This window comes from Elaeis guineensis, chromosome 7, assembly GCF_000442705.2.
Source record: "Elaeis guineensis isolate ETL-2024a chromosome 7, EG11, whole genome shotgun sequence".
In the NCBI taxonomy this organism is placed as follows: Eukaryota; Viridiplantae; Streptophyta; class Magnoliopsida; order Arecales; family Arecaceae; genus Elaeis; species Elaeis guineensis.
This window is the reverse complement of record NC_025999.2, coordinates 82,725,175-82,738,598: the sequence shown is the minus strand read 5'-3', so window position 1 is coordinate 82,738,598 and position 13,424 is coordinate 82,725,175. Positions and strand designations below refer to the sequence as shown.

Genomic DNA, 13,424 nt, shown 5'->3' with positions numbered 1-13,424 from the left:
CCCCACCGGCCCGACCCAGCCCAATCCCCTCCAGCTCCGGCCGTATCCCCACCGGCCCGGCCCCATCCCCGTTGGTCCCGACCCGTGCCACCGACCCGACCCAATCCCATCCCCGTAGGCCCGGTCCCATCCCTGCCGGCCTGTCCCGGCCCCATCCCCATCGTCCCCCCGATGGTCCGAGAAAACACCAAAAAAATAAAAACTTACCGGTGGCGGATGTAGGCACCGTCGGCCCGGCTCGACCAGACCCCATCCCCACCGGCCCTGACCTCATCCCCGTCGGCCCCGACCCGTGCCGTCGGCCCGGCCCGACCCCATCCCCGCCAGCCCAGCCCCATCCCCGCCAGCCCCCCGGTGGCCTGAGAAAACACCAAAAAAAAAATTTTACTAGCAGCGGATGCAGGCACTGCTGGCCCGACCTAGCTCGGCCCTGGCCCCATCCCTGCCGACCCAGCCCGACCCCATTCCAACCGGCCCCCCAGTAGCCTGAGAAAACCCCAAAAAAAAAATATTTATCGACGGTGGATACAGGCACCGCCGACCCGACCCGGCCCGATTCCATCCCCATCGGCCCCGGCCCCATCCCCGCCTACCCGGCCCGACCCCATCCCCGCTAGCCCCCCGATGGCCCGAGAAAACACCAAAAATATATATATATTTACCGACGGTGGATGCAGGCGCTATCGGCCCAGCCCGACCCAACCACATCCCCATCGGCTCGGCCCGGCACCATCCCCGCCAGCGTCTCCCCCATCCCCGATGGCCCAAGAAAACACCAAAAAAAAACAACCTTACCTTCCTGGAGGACGGCGATGGATAGTGACAGTGATGGATGGCGATGGTGATGGCGATGGTGGTGGACGCGGCGACGGTCGGACGGCGAATGCGGTGGGGAGAAGGGGGACCACTTTCGCGTGAAATCGGGGGAGGAGGCGGAGAAAATGGGTTTCAGGATGGGACTTGACAGGATGCGACCTATTAGTGATAAAAATTTTCATCGCCAATAATTTATTTTCATCGCTAATAGTTGCTTGAAAATATTATTTGCGATGAAAAAAAAATTTCGTCACTAATAATGTTATTAACGACGAAAAAATTTTGTCGCTAATAGTTTCCACCAAAAAAAATTTTTTTTTCGCTAAAAAAATTTTTTCACCAAAAAAAATTATTTGCGATGAAAAGCTTTGCGTCATTAATTATGTTATTAACGATGAAAAATATTTTTATCGTTAATAATTACTAAAAAAAATTCTTTATTTTTTTAAAAAATTTACGACGAAAATAAACATGAGTCATGTGATGCAATTTAACTCCTTGATTGGTGGATCTTTCATAGAATGTTTATATATATATATATAGTCAAGTTAGGATCAGAAAGTAAATATGAGCCATGTAATGCAACTTAACTCCTTGGTTGGGGGGTCTTCCATAGAAAGTTTATATATATATATATATATATATATATATATATATATATATATATATATATATATATAATATATATAAATATATATATATAGCTAAGTTTGGATCAGATCGACAGTATTTGGACTCAGATATGATCACATCAAAATTCTGTAATAGAAGTTTTAAATCAATGATTCAAGCCATTGAATGTGATCTAATATCTCAAAGCTGCTGGCACACAAAAAAATTGTATGATTTCTAATCCTTAACTTATGTATCAACGAGTCAAAAATTGAATAGTCCAAATAAAATTAAATTAGATATATTTTTTTGATCATTTGATGTATAGGTTAGGGATCTTCAAATCATATAATATTTTTGTATACAAGTAGTTTTGAAATAGTAGATTACATCTAATGATTTGGATCATTGATATAAGATTTTTGTTGTCCAGTTTTGATTTAATCGGATCTAAACATGTATATATTACTTTGAAAAAATAAATACTTTGTAATCCTTACTGGCCTCTAAAGGTTTCACGATAGGTACCTCAAGTATTTATGAGTGGTCCTTGCCTCTAAAGATCCCACCATAGGTACCTCAACGATTCATACGTCATTTTATCATGTCAGAATCCACTTATAATTTAAACTAATTGTGAAGTTATAATATAAGATGGGCAACCAACATAAACATAAAAAAAAAGTTTAGAGATATAAGTTTGGTTTTGTTTAAAATTGAAAGAATAGTACTATTTGATATTTATATGAGAATGGGTTTAGAATTGTGATCCAAATCTTTCAATGAAAAATTATTTAAACTAGATCACATTGTCTAGGATGCATATCATGTGACTTTGTTTCAATTTGCTTATCTAATCTGTTATTTTCATTGTAAATACATATTATTTATAATGTAATATTTTCGTCACAACTAATCTGTTATTTTTAAATTTTTAAATTTTTTTAAATATTAACGATGAAATATTTTCATCATAAAAAATTGTATTAGCGACGGAAATAAGTTTTTTCGTCGCTAATAGTCGAGTTTTTAAAATTTTAAAATTTTTTATTTTTCACGTATTAGCGACCAAAAATTTTCATCGTAAATCATTAAGGATTTTGCGATGGATAAGTAATATTCCGTTGCAAATATGGATTATTTCGGACGTAACCTTTTCGTCGCAACTAATCTTTTATTTTCAAATTTTTAAAACTTTTTAAATATTAGTGACGCAAAAGTTTCATCATAAAAATAGAATTATTAGCGATGAAAAATCTATTTTTCATCGTAAAATCCTTGATTATTTACGATAAAATTATTTTCATCGCTAATAGTCTAGTTTTTAAAAATTAAAATTTTTTTATTTTTCATATATTAGCAATGAAAAATATTCATCGTAAATAATCAATAGTTTTGTGATAGAAATTAAAAGTTTCATCGTAAATATGAAATTATTTATAATGTAATATTTTCATCATAAATAATTTATATTTTTTAAATTTTATTTTTTTATTATTAGCAATGAAATATTTTTGTCATCAAAATTTTAGTATTAGCGACGTAATTAAATTATTCATCATAAATATATAAATTATTTATGATGAAAATTATTTCATTGCTAATCATGGAGTTTTTGAATTTTTAATTTTTTCATATATTAGCAACAAAAAGGATTCATCATAAATGATTAGTATTTGGTGATGGAAAGTGTGTTTTCCATCGTAAATATTTTATTATCTACAACGTAATCTTTGCGTCATAAATAATCATTAATTTTTTAATTTTTTAATTTTTTCTTAAATGTTACCAACAAAATTTTCATCATTAATAATTTTTATTTACGATATAGAAGATATTTTCATCGTAAATAAGGTAATTATTTTTTTTCAAATATTTATGATAAAAATTTTTATCATAAATAACAGATATTTACGATGAAAAATCTCTTTTCATCGCAAACACTTGCATTATTTATGATGAAAAATTTTTCGTTGGTAATATTTAAATATTTAAAATTAAAATAATATTTTATTATTTACGATGAAAATAATCATCACAAATTAATTGTATTTACGATAAAATTCTTTTTTGCATCGTTAATATTTTTTATTTGCCATGAAAATATAATATCATCATAAATAGTTTTTTATTAGCGATAAAAATTTTGAAACGTCATAAATAGCTTTATTTGCGATGGAAATTTTTTTCATCGCAAAAAAATTTGTCGCAAAAACTCACTTTTCTTGTAGTGACACTCTATCCCTCAGTCATCCACAGCTGGTAGAACTGCCTCCAAAGAAAGAGAGTGTTGGTGAGAGACTTTGCCATGTACAACTTCTCGAGCTTCGACCACAGCATCGTTGGAAAAGTCTCACCAAGTATATAGATCACCACTTCATTCGCTAAGTATAAGCAAATTGTACTCATCGCTTGCATCTGGAGCCACCTCTAATCCTGTATCTCCATTGTAGTCGGCTTCTTTTTGCACAAAAGAGCATCGATCAATCCTTGCTGGATGAGCACGTCCTTCACCCTCGCCTGCCACAAGAAGAAATTACTCTTTGCATCAAACATGTTAATCTCCATCTTGATTGAACTTGTCTTTTCCATCTTCTACTCAATCACCACAGCCGCAACCTATACTTTGGTACCACCTTGCTTTAATACCAATTATTATGTAAAATCTGGTACCACACAGTGCAACAGAAAGAAAGAAGAAACAAAACAAGAAACACAATACAATTATATGAATCAGCCTCAAGCCTATCTCCATGGGGCGTGCAAATTTCACTATGAGAGAATAAAACACAACCAATACAAGAAGAACTCATCACTCAACCCTTATATAAGAGTTTTTCAACAAAAAGTTCCAAAACTCTCATAAAAGCTCTCTGAAATCTCTCTTAAAATTTTTCTACACCTTCAAAACGTCATCAACTATCTAATGCAATAAATGGCTCGTTAATCGGAGCTATATAGGCTCCAGAATCTCAAAAAAATTATTACACTAGGAATACTGAGTCCCAATCAATTCTAGAACTATCCGTGGCTGTCCGATCGTGATCGGCTCACACCAAAGCCGTCCGATCGTGCATTATAGCCTCAGATCAAGCCTGATCATGTCCGAAGTCATCCTCAACCATCCGATCGTGAATGACTCGCTCCAAAGCCGTCAGATCGTGCAAAATTGCCTGTGGACCGTGCGTAGACCGCGTGATCGATCTACGCGGCCTCCATTGGACCACCCAGCACCCTGCGGTCCACAGTGGACTGCGCAGGGTGCTGGGCCCACCCAGAGGGCTGGGCCGCGTGCTCTTGTACGTGCACGCCTGTCGGGCCCTGCTGCGCCACCACCGGCCTCCGCCGTCTTGTGGTCCGTGCCACTGCTTCGAGCTTCTTTTATGCGTATCTTCGCCATCTGGACTCCATTTGGGCTATTCTTAGACTCGTTGGACTCCGTTCATCATCCTGGATCTCGCTGTGGGCTCAATGTGGACCAAATATTGAGACATTTTTCATAACATAAGCTCTATCAAGCTGACATGTCAATCAGAACAGACATGTCAATCAGAACACAGAAATAATGTCATCCTGAGCCATGCTTTACCTTGGCCTCCTCTCTCTACTTAGTGACTTGGACGCTTCTCATGTACCACAAATGAATACGTAATATGGAAAAAAGATCATCAGTCAGTAGTTTTGGACAAGTTGTATTCATCTCGTTGTAGCTACATCTGACCTGGTTAAGCCTGCTTGACCTGAGCTCAAATGATATCAATATTGATTTCAGCCTGTATTTTTGGATAACTGATATACTCAAGTGTTATGCCCTTGATAGTTATGAACTTGTTGAGTAATGCTCTTGAATAAACTTGATATGCCTCCCACCCCACCCCCCCGTGCCCACCTATGCCCTTCTCCCTCTGTGACTGTGCTTGTATACTTACAAATTGTTTTGTTGGTTAGGCACTTGGGAAGTATGGGATCATGATCATCTATACATCATGCATGAGATTGCTACGGTGGGATCACATTTTAAAGAGGAGACCAAATTCGTGTGGTCATTCAAGCTTAAAGCTGCTGTTGAAAAAAAAGCCCTACAAGGATGGTGGTGATTCAGGCAATTGTGAAGATCACATCAACGACCTCATAGATAAATTGTATTAAGGTGGTATCGAGAGATGCAGTAATAACGTTCATGTGATGTCACTGACTATCATCAGTAGTCTCAGAACTATCTGATGGATGCAGGGATCTTTTCACGTACCGAGGCTATCTGAACTTATATTATGCAATCCATTATAATTTTTCTTCTGCTCTCTCCTTTTTCATCTTTTGACGGCTGTAATAGATATCCAGAAGTAAGTAGTAAAAAAATCCTGCAGTGTAGATCTAGTATTTGTCATGTTTTTAAACTTCAAGAGCAATTCATATGTGAATTAGTTGATTATTATTGCTTTTTAGCTTAATCTTTTTATCAAATTGAATCCTCTAAGCTTGGGAAGATCTTTGTAATTGCTGAATGCTGACATTAGTAGTTGCTTATTTCTACTGTTCTCTATGTGATAAAGTCTGCTACTTTAAATTCTGTTGGAAATAAAAAAATCTTGCCAATCACATAAATTTGCTCGAAGCCCTTCTCTCTCTCTCTCTCTCTCTCTCTTTTTGGATACACAGAGTGAGTTGCTTCCCACAGTATTTCTGTACAATAAGTCTTTGAAAAATAAGCCTAGTCCCCTAGACCTGGAGGAATTATCAAAAAGAAGTCTCCAAAAAAATCTGTGGGAAGAATAGTTCTTTCTTCTGCTTGTGGATGTCATCAAAGGGAACGAAGTCTTCAAAACCTGTAGAAATTCAACATTCCAGCTGTGGTTTGTCGCAGTTTGATGCTGACTAGCGTGAGGGAATCATTTCGAGGACGAAATTTTCGTACCCCTGACAATTATGGGCTTATGGCTTCTCTTGAACAACTCAAGCTTCTGCTAGAAGCAGCCCATCAGCTGAGGCAAACCCAAGCTCCTCCAAAAGATTGCAAAGTAGAAATCCCCAAGCACATAAAAACCTATGTTAGGATTTGACGCCTCGAGTTCAGCTCATATTGAGTCTACAGCGAGGTTCACGATAAAAAATAAAGTCCAACGAGATCAAGATCATCCAAAACAGAACTCGGATGGAGAAAATACGGGCTTTTGAAGATTGTACGTAAGTCGAGGTGGCGGAGGACGGCCCGCGGCGGTGCAGCCACATGCGGCGGAGAGCAGCCTAGGCAGGGCCAATGCGTGGGACATGCGATGCAAGCGTGCGGCCCAAGCGCGTGGCCGAGGCCGGCGTGAGGGCCAGGCTGGCGCGCCCCCCAGCCCATGCACAGCCCGCATGCGAGCGCGCCCAGGCCCGCACGCGCGGGCCGGCCCAAGCCCAAGCGCCTTGCCTGGGCCCTGTACCCCGGTCCATCATGGATCGGACAGTCCATGGCGGACTGTGTGGACCGCGTGGGTATTTTCCACGCGTTTCTCACGATCCACGATACTATTCCATGGACCGATCGTGATCGGACGGTCAAGGAGTTTTCGATCTTGATCCGACGATTCAAGGACTTGATTTGGCTTATTTAGGAGACCTAAATTTAATCTAATTAGATTTAAACCCTTGTTTAAGATCTTTAAAAGGCCTGTGCCTCAATTGAGAAAGAGTGGTCTGATTTTTTGCCATGGATGCCGTACAAAACCCAAGAAAGAGAAAGAAGCGCGTGTTGCTGAGAGAGAAGGAGTACGAGGCTCTTGAATAGCAGACGCCAGGTACTTCAGGGGTTCAGAGGGTCTTTCAAGAGAGAGAGCTTTTATGAGGGAGAACTTCAGGTAAGAGAGAACTGGGTGTACAAGGGTTGAGGGTGAGGTCTCTTCTTATAAAATTTCTTTTTCATAGTGAAGTTTTGCATGCTCCATGGAGGCGAGCCATTTTGTGGCTGATCCACGTATTTTGATTATTTTTGTTTTATTTCTTTTTTCTTCCTGCTGCATCGCGTGGTACTGAAAAGGTTCTGAGAGATAGTGTCCTGGTCAGACATCCATCCAACAAGTGGTATCTGAGCAAGATGGTACAAGAACGCAGATTGCAGCGGTGGTGAGCAAAACTGAAGATGGAGAAGATAGGATCAATCAAGATGGAGATCAACAAGTTTGATGGTAAGAGCAATTTCTCCTAGTGGTAGGCAAGGGTGAAGGATGTGCTCATCCAATAGGGGTTGATCGATGCTCTCTTGTGCGATGAGAAGCTGACCACAATGGAGGTACGGAATTAGAAATGGCTACAGATGCAGGCGGTGAGTACCATCCGTATGTACCTAGCGGATGAGGTGGTGATCCATGTGCTGAGCGAGAGTTTCCCGACGGTGCTATGGTCGAAGCTCAAGGAGTTGTACATGGTGAAGTCTCTCACCAACACTCTTTTTCTTTGGAGGCAGTTTTACCAGTTGCAGATGGCTAAGGGATAGAGCGTGCAGGAGCATCTAAGCCACTTCCAAAAGATCCTCACCGACCTCCTTAGCGTTGATAAGAATGTTGAGGAGAAGACTAGGGCGCTGGTTTTGCTAGCGTCGCTTCCACCTTCGAACAAGTTCTTGGTGACTACTCTTCTAGTGGGTAAGAACACTATCAAGATGGACGAGGTCACCGCGACGATACTCCAGAACGAGATTCTCAGAAGGGAGAACCCGGCTTGGAGCTCAGATGGTGATAGCTCAGTTTTGGTGGCTTCTGGAGGAGCAAGAGGCGGTAGATGGAGCGACAGAAAATCACGACAAGGACAGTCCAAGTCCAGGAGGGACTTGAGCAAAATCAGATATTACCGGTGTGAGGAGTTGGGACATCTAGCCAGAGATAGCCCTCAACTCAAAAATCGAACGGTGGCTGCTGTAGCGATAGCTGGCAGCGATTCAGATGGAGATGTCCTGTAGATATCTGACGAGGTATCTACTTCTTCCCAGAAATGGATATTAGATTCTGCATGCCCGTATTATGTATGTTGCAGAGAGAAGTAGTTTGACTCTTTGAAAAACAGTCAGGGCACTGTATATCTGTCGGATGGATCGAGCTGTACGATCAGAGGTATTGGGACGGTCAGTTGGAGGACAAATGATGGTGCAGTGAGAAGATTGGAGGAGGTTCGATACATACTCGATTTCAGACGAAATCTTATCTCACTTAGCAGACTGGATTCGAGAGGCTACAGGACGGTAGCTAGTGAAAAAATCCTGAGAGTGCTATGTGGTGATAGGATTGTGCTGAAGGAAAAAAAGGAGAGCAGAGGATATTATTATCTGACAGGGAGCCCAGTGCGAGGTGGAGCTTCGGGAGCCAGGTAGAGCCCAGAGCGAGGTGGAGCTCCAAGTGGAGGTGGATCGGGCACGAGACAGGAGACTCGGGAGGACGAGAGGCGACGTCGCAAGGTGAGATTTTTATTGCCGCAGAATGATGCCCCGAGCAGATCTCAAGTCAGGAGGAGCACAGCATACGACGGAGATGAGATCGAGCAGCTTGGCTCGACTTCCATGTTTGCCCATCCATAATCAGCAGGCGATTGCCCCAGGGCATGGGGGTGAGGAGATCCAGAAGCTCTTGGAGTTTGGAGGAGACCGAATATCAAGTCGAGGGGAAGATTGTTAGGATTTGATGCCTCAAGATTCAGTCCACATTGAGCCCACAGCGAGGTTCGCGATGAAAAATGGAGTCCAACGAGATCAAGATCATCCAAAATGAAACTCGGACGGAGAAGATACGGGCTTTTGAAGATTGCACGTAAGTCGAGGTGGCGGAGGGCGGCCGGTGGTGCGGCTGCAGGCGGTGGAGCACGGCCCAGGCGCGGCCAACGCACGGGATGAGCGACCTAGGCGCGCGGCCTAGGCAGGCGCGCGGCCCAGCCCATACGCGGGCCCGCGTGCAGGCATAGCCCAGGCCCGCACGTGCGGGCCGGCACAGGCCCAGGCGCCTTGCCTGGGCCCTGTACCCCAGTCCACCGTGGACCGAGCAGTCCATGGCGGACTGCGTGGACCGCATAGGTGTTTTCCACGCATTTCTCATGGTCCACGGTACTATTCCATAGATCGATCGCGATCGGACAGCCTAGGGAGTTTTCAATCTTGATCCGATGATTCAGGAGCTTGATTTGGCTTGTTTAGGAGACCTAAACCTAATCTAATTAGGTTTAAACCCTTGTTTAAGGCCTTTAAAAGGCCTGTGCCTCAACAGAGAAAGAGTGGTCTGGTTTTTTGCTGTGGATGCCGTACGAAACCCGAGAAAGAGAAAGAAGCGCACGTTGCTGAGAGAGAATGAGCACGAGGCTCCTGGACAGCGGACACCAAGCACTTCAGGGGTTCAGGGGGTCTTCCAAGAGAGAGAGCTTTTGTGAGGAAAAACTTTAGGTGAGAGAGAACTGGGTGTACAAGGATTGAGGGTGAGGTCTCTTCTTGCAAAATTTCTTTTTCATAGTGAAGTTTTGCATATTCTGTGGAGGCGAGTCCTTTTGTGGCTGATCCACGTATTTTGATTATTTTTATTTTATTTCTTATTTCTTCCTGCTGCATCGTGTGGTACTGAAAAGATTCTGAAAGATGGTATCCTGATCAGACATCCACCCAATAACCTACTACAAAATAACCTAGTGAAAAAAAAAAAAAGATCAATTAGTCTCGATTCTGAGATAATAAAGGTTAATACCATGAAGGGTCCATCTTTATTGACTATCAAAGATTGCTTGATCCCAAAGGAGAAGGATTGACGATGGAAATCTTCATGCCTTTTTACAGGATTGTCGATGAATGTCGGATTAATTACAAAAATCCTCTTGAGGGCTTCCTTTATTATACTTACGTTCAATAATTTAAAAAATATATATTTGCACCCAAGACAACTAACAGCATCAATTAAATTATTTACAAAATATGAAAAGATAAAAATACCTTCAGTATTTCTTCTTCTCCATTTTTTTTTCTTCCCTTCTTCCCTTTCAGAAACTTTCTTCCCTCCCCCCTCTCCCTCTCTCCCCTTCGACCAGATCCTCACCGTCCACCTCCCCCACGGCCTCTTCATCGTGCGAATGCCCGCATCGAAGATGAAGATCTAGGCCTGCTCCTGATCCGAGTAGATCAGGCCGTCGGGGTCGTAGTGGCAGGTGAATCGAAGGTACGGATGGCCGGAGATGTTGAAGGCTAGGTATAGGGTCTAGCTGAAGATCAAGGTTACTGTCGAGGTGAGGAGGCGACCTGGGGGATTGTTGAGGTAACTGGAGTACCAACGGAGGACGAACTTGCACTTATGGACGAAGACCTCATCACGGTCGAGCGAGCCAATGGGGTGGTGGCGCCAATAGCTGATCTTTTAGGAGAAGTGGGGAAGAGGAGGGCTGAGTGGAAGACGAGACCGATGAGGTCGTTGAGGAGGGAGGAATCGGATAAGGCGTGGTGGCCGCACTTATGGGCAAACTAGTAGAGAGGCCAAGCGGTGAGGCAGAAGAGCAGCAGAGAGAGGGTCGAGATAACGACGAGGGCCACATAGAGGAGGGCGTCGAAGACGATTAAGGTCATGGACAATGTAGGAGAAGGAGCGGAGGATAGACCACTTGAAGCAGTGCGGGGGGATGGCCTTCTTGATCTGGCACAATGTGAATGGGGGTTTCTCCGTCAGCGACCGTCGGAGTGAGGGGTCCTTGTCGGGCCCCTTCCCTCCATCTCTGTTATCTGCGATACTCCAAAGAGAAAAAAAAGTAAAGAACGGACATGCAGTGACAATGAGGTGGAGGAGGTAGCGAAGGAGGGCGCCCATGATGTAGATGGAGAATAGGCCGATGGCATGGAACGAGAGGCGAGGAACATCGAGGTTGTACGATGGCGATCGTCCAAAGGAAGTGGGTGTCAGTGATGATAGCGTCAGGGCAGTGGAGGCTAAGGAGGCAGTCATGGTCAGAATGGGTGAGAAGAGAAGCAGCGTCGATTTTGTGGCATTTAGAGGGTTGGAGGAGGGCACTGATGTTCTCGACGCCGGAAGGGAGGTCAGAGGCGGCGGAAGGGAAGGGGTAAGGAGGGTGCAGAGGGGGAGGCCACCGGCGGTCGCGGCTCGACGGTGGATTAGACGAGGGCGACATTGGCTGGGGTGAGGAAGACTGGCATTTTGGTCATTTCAAAAATTTGTAATGACGTGGTGATGAGGTTTAAGTTAATATTAACAAACTGTCTAACATCATAGATTAGATTAAGATTGATTAAAACGTTAAGAATATAACGGTAGATTTTAAAAATTATTGAATATATCTATAATTTCGATTTATTTTTTAAAAAAATTATAATTTATTTATAAATTTGTTATTATATTTTAAATTTTACATCTTAATAGAAAATCTAACAATGCTGCTAATTGGATACTTTCTTAAACGGCAAACCATATAGATTCATTGGCTGTTCTTCCTGTTTAATTCTGAAATATTTTATTTTTTTATTTTTATGGATGTTTTTATTTTTAATTAAATTAATTCATTCATTTTATAGGGAGAAAAAAAATAAGAAAGAAGAACAATAGGAAGGAAAGAAAGTCATGTAAAACTTACAAAAGATGGAACAAAGTCGTCTTACCGTGGTCTGAGCTATCCCCGACCCGCAAGCAACGCATGACAAGTCGTAGCCAGAGATCGTCTCCACCGTCCGCGCAAAAGTCCCAGTCCTTTCTTATTCTCACGGCCCCCCACTAGCCAACAAGGTTTCTCGAGACTTATTCTTTGCTTGGAATAATAGAAAACTACACGTATATAATAATCTTCGTTCCAAAAAAATATAACTGCAGCTCGCCGGTGGGCATTGAAGCTGCCACAGTAACTGGTGTTAATAACCAGCTCAGCAAAAGTTGACAGGATAATAAAATGAATATTATGTGACAAAAGACAGGAACACTGTATTGAAACAATAATGGAGGCTCACATGAATTAGGTGTCCGGAGGTCAGAACTCTGGCATGTAGTCAGTGACAACAACAAAGCATGCATCCATGGAATTTAATCAACAAGATGAATTTTGTAACCTATAAGGCTAGCTATAACTACAGCTTAATTGCTCAATGCTGACTTCTTTTAAGAGACCGAGGTCTTGGAGATAACTGGCTGCAGAGAGTTTGCCCAAGAGTAACTTCCAAACAAAAGCCTCAACAAATGAATCAATCGTAATTTTCTATCGTAAACCAAGTTGGTCGATCTGATGCATCCAGGCCAAATTGGTCCTGGTCCCATGACGAGAGAATCAATAGGAGCCATAAAAGGCCGGAAGGCCTGCTCTCCAGTTTGGCACCATCGTAATGGCCATCACAAATAATGAAGTACTGAACTTTTTACCTCGAGCAAGAGGAGAGTTAATATGGATTTATGGAGGTTTGTAGGCAAATGGGATGTTTGTGGCTCATGGGTCCAGATTAGCCAGTATCGGCCCTCTTGCCAAAGGATTACTTGAATGCAACGTTCGTGTCGCAGAACAAAATAGCACTTCGGCACCAAGAAGCTTCCTTTAGATATTGTGGTGAACAAAATCTATGCTATACTAAATAACAAGATTTGTTTTCTCTCTCTTTTTTTCCCTCGCCTATTCTCGTCTTTTTTTTTTTTTTTTTTTTTTTTTTGTAGATCTTTCATAACAATTTTCTTTGGCTGTTAATACAGAGTGCTTTGAATTCCTAAATAGCTATTATCAGAAGATGGATGATCACTGAATAATGTCCATCATAGATGATATAGTATGCGTTTGTGAACTATTTTGCTTGATGGCCATTGATATATATCTGATGGTAGCTATCCATGGCTATACGGTATTTTTGGATGCCGTGCTAACAGCGGCACAAGATACGTGGCACGCTTAGGACCGTGGAAGGCAAGCTTCCACAGTCTCACTCTAATAATAATCCCACTTCGCTCCATGATGGACATTCTCTCCCATGAGAAGGACCACACAATTTTACGAATCTAATCAGGATTTTCTATACCTGCAGC

At 42.4% G+C, this 13,424-nt stretch overlaps 1 pseudogene; it reads right to left on the bottom strand.

The window, feature by feature from the left end:
• Positions 1-203: 203 nt before the first annotated feature.
• Positions 204-11,561, bottom strand: LOC140859337 (uncharacterized; annotated as a pseudogene).
• Between the last annotated feature and the right edge of the window lie 1,863 nt (positions 11,562-13,424).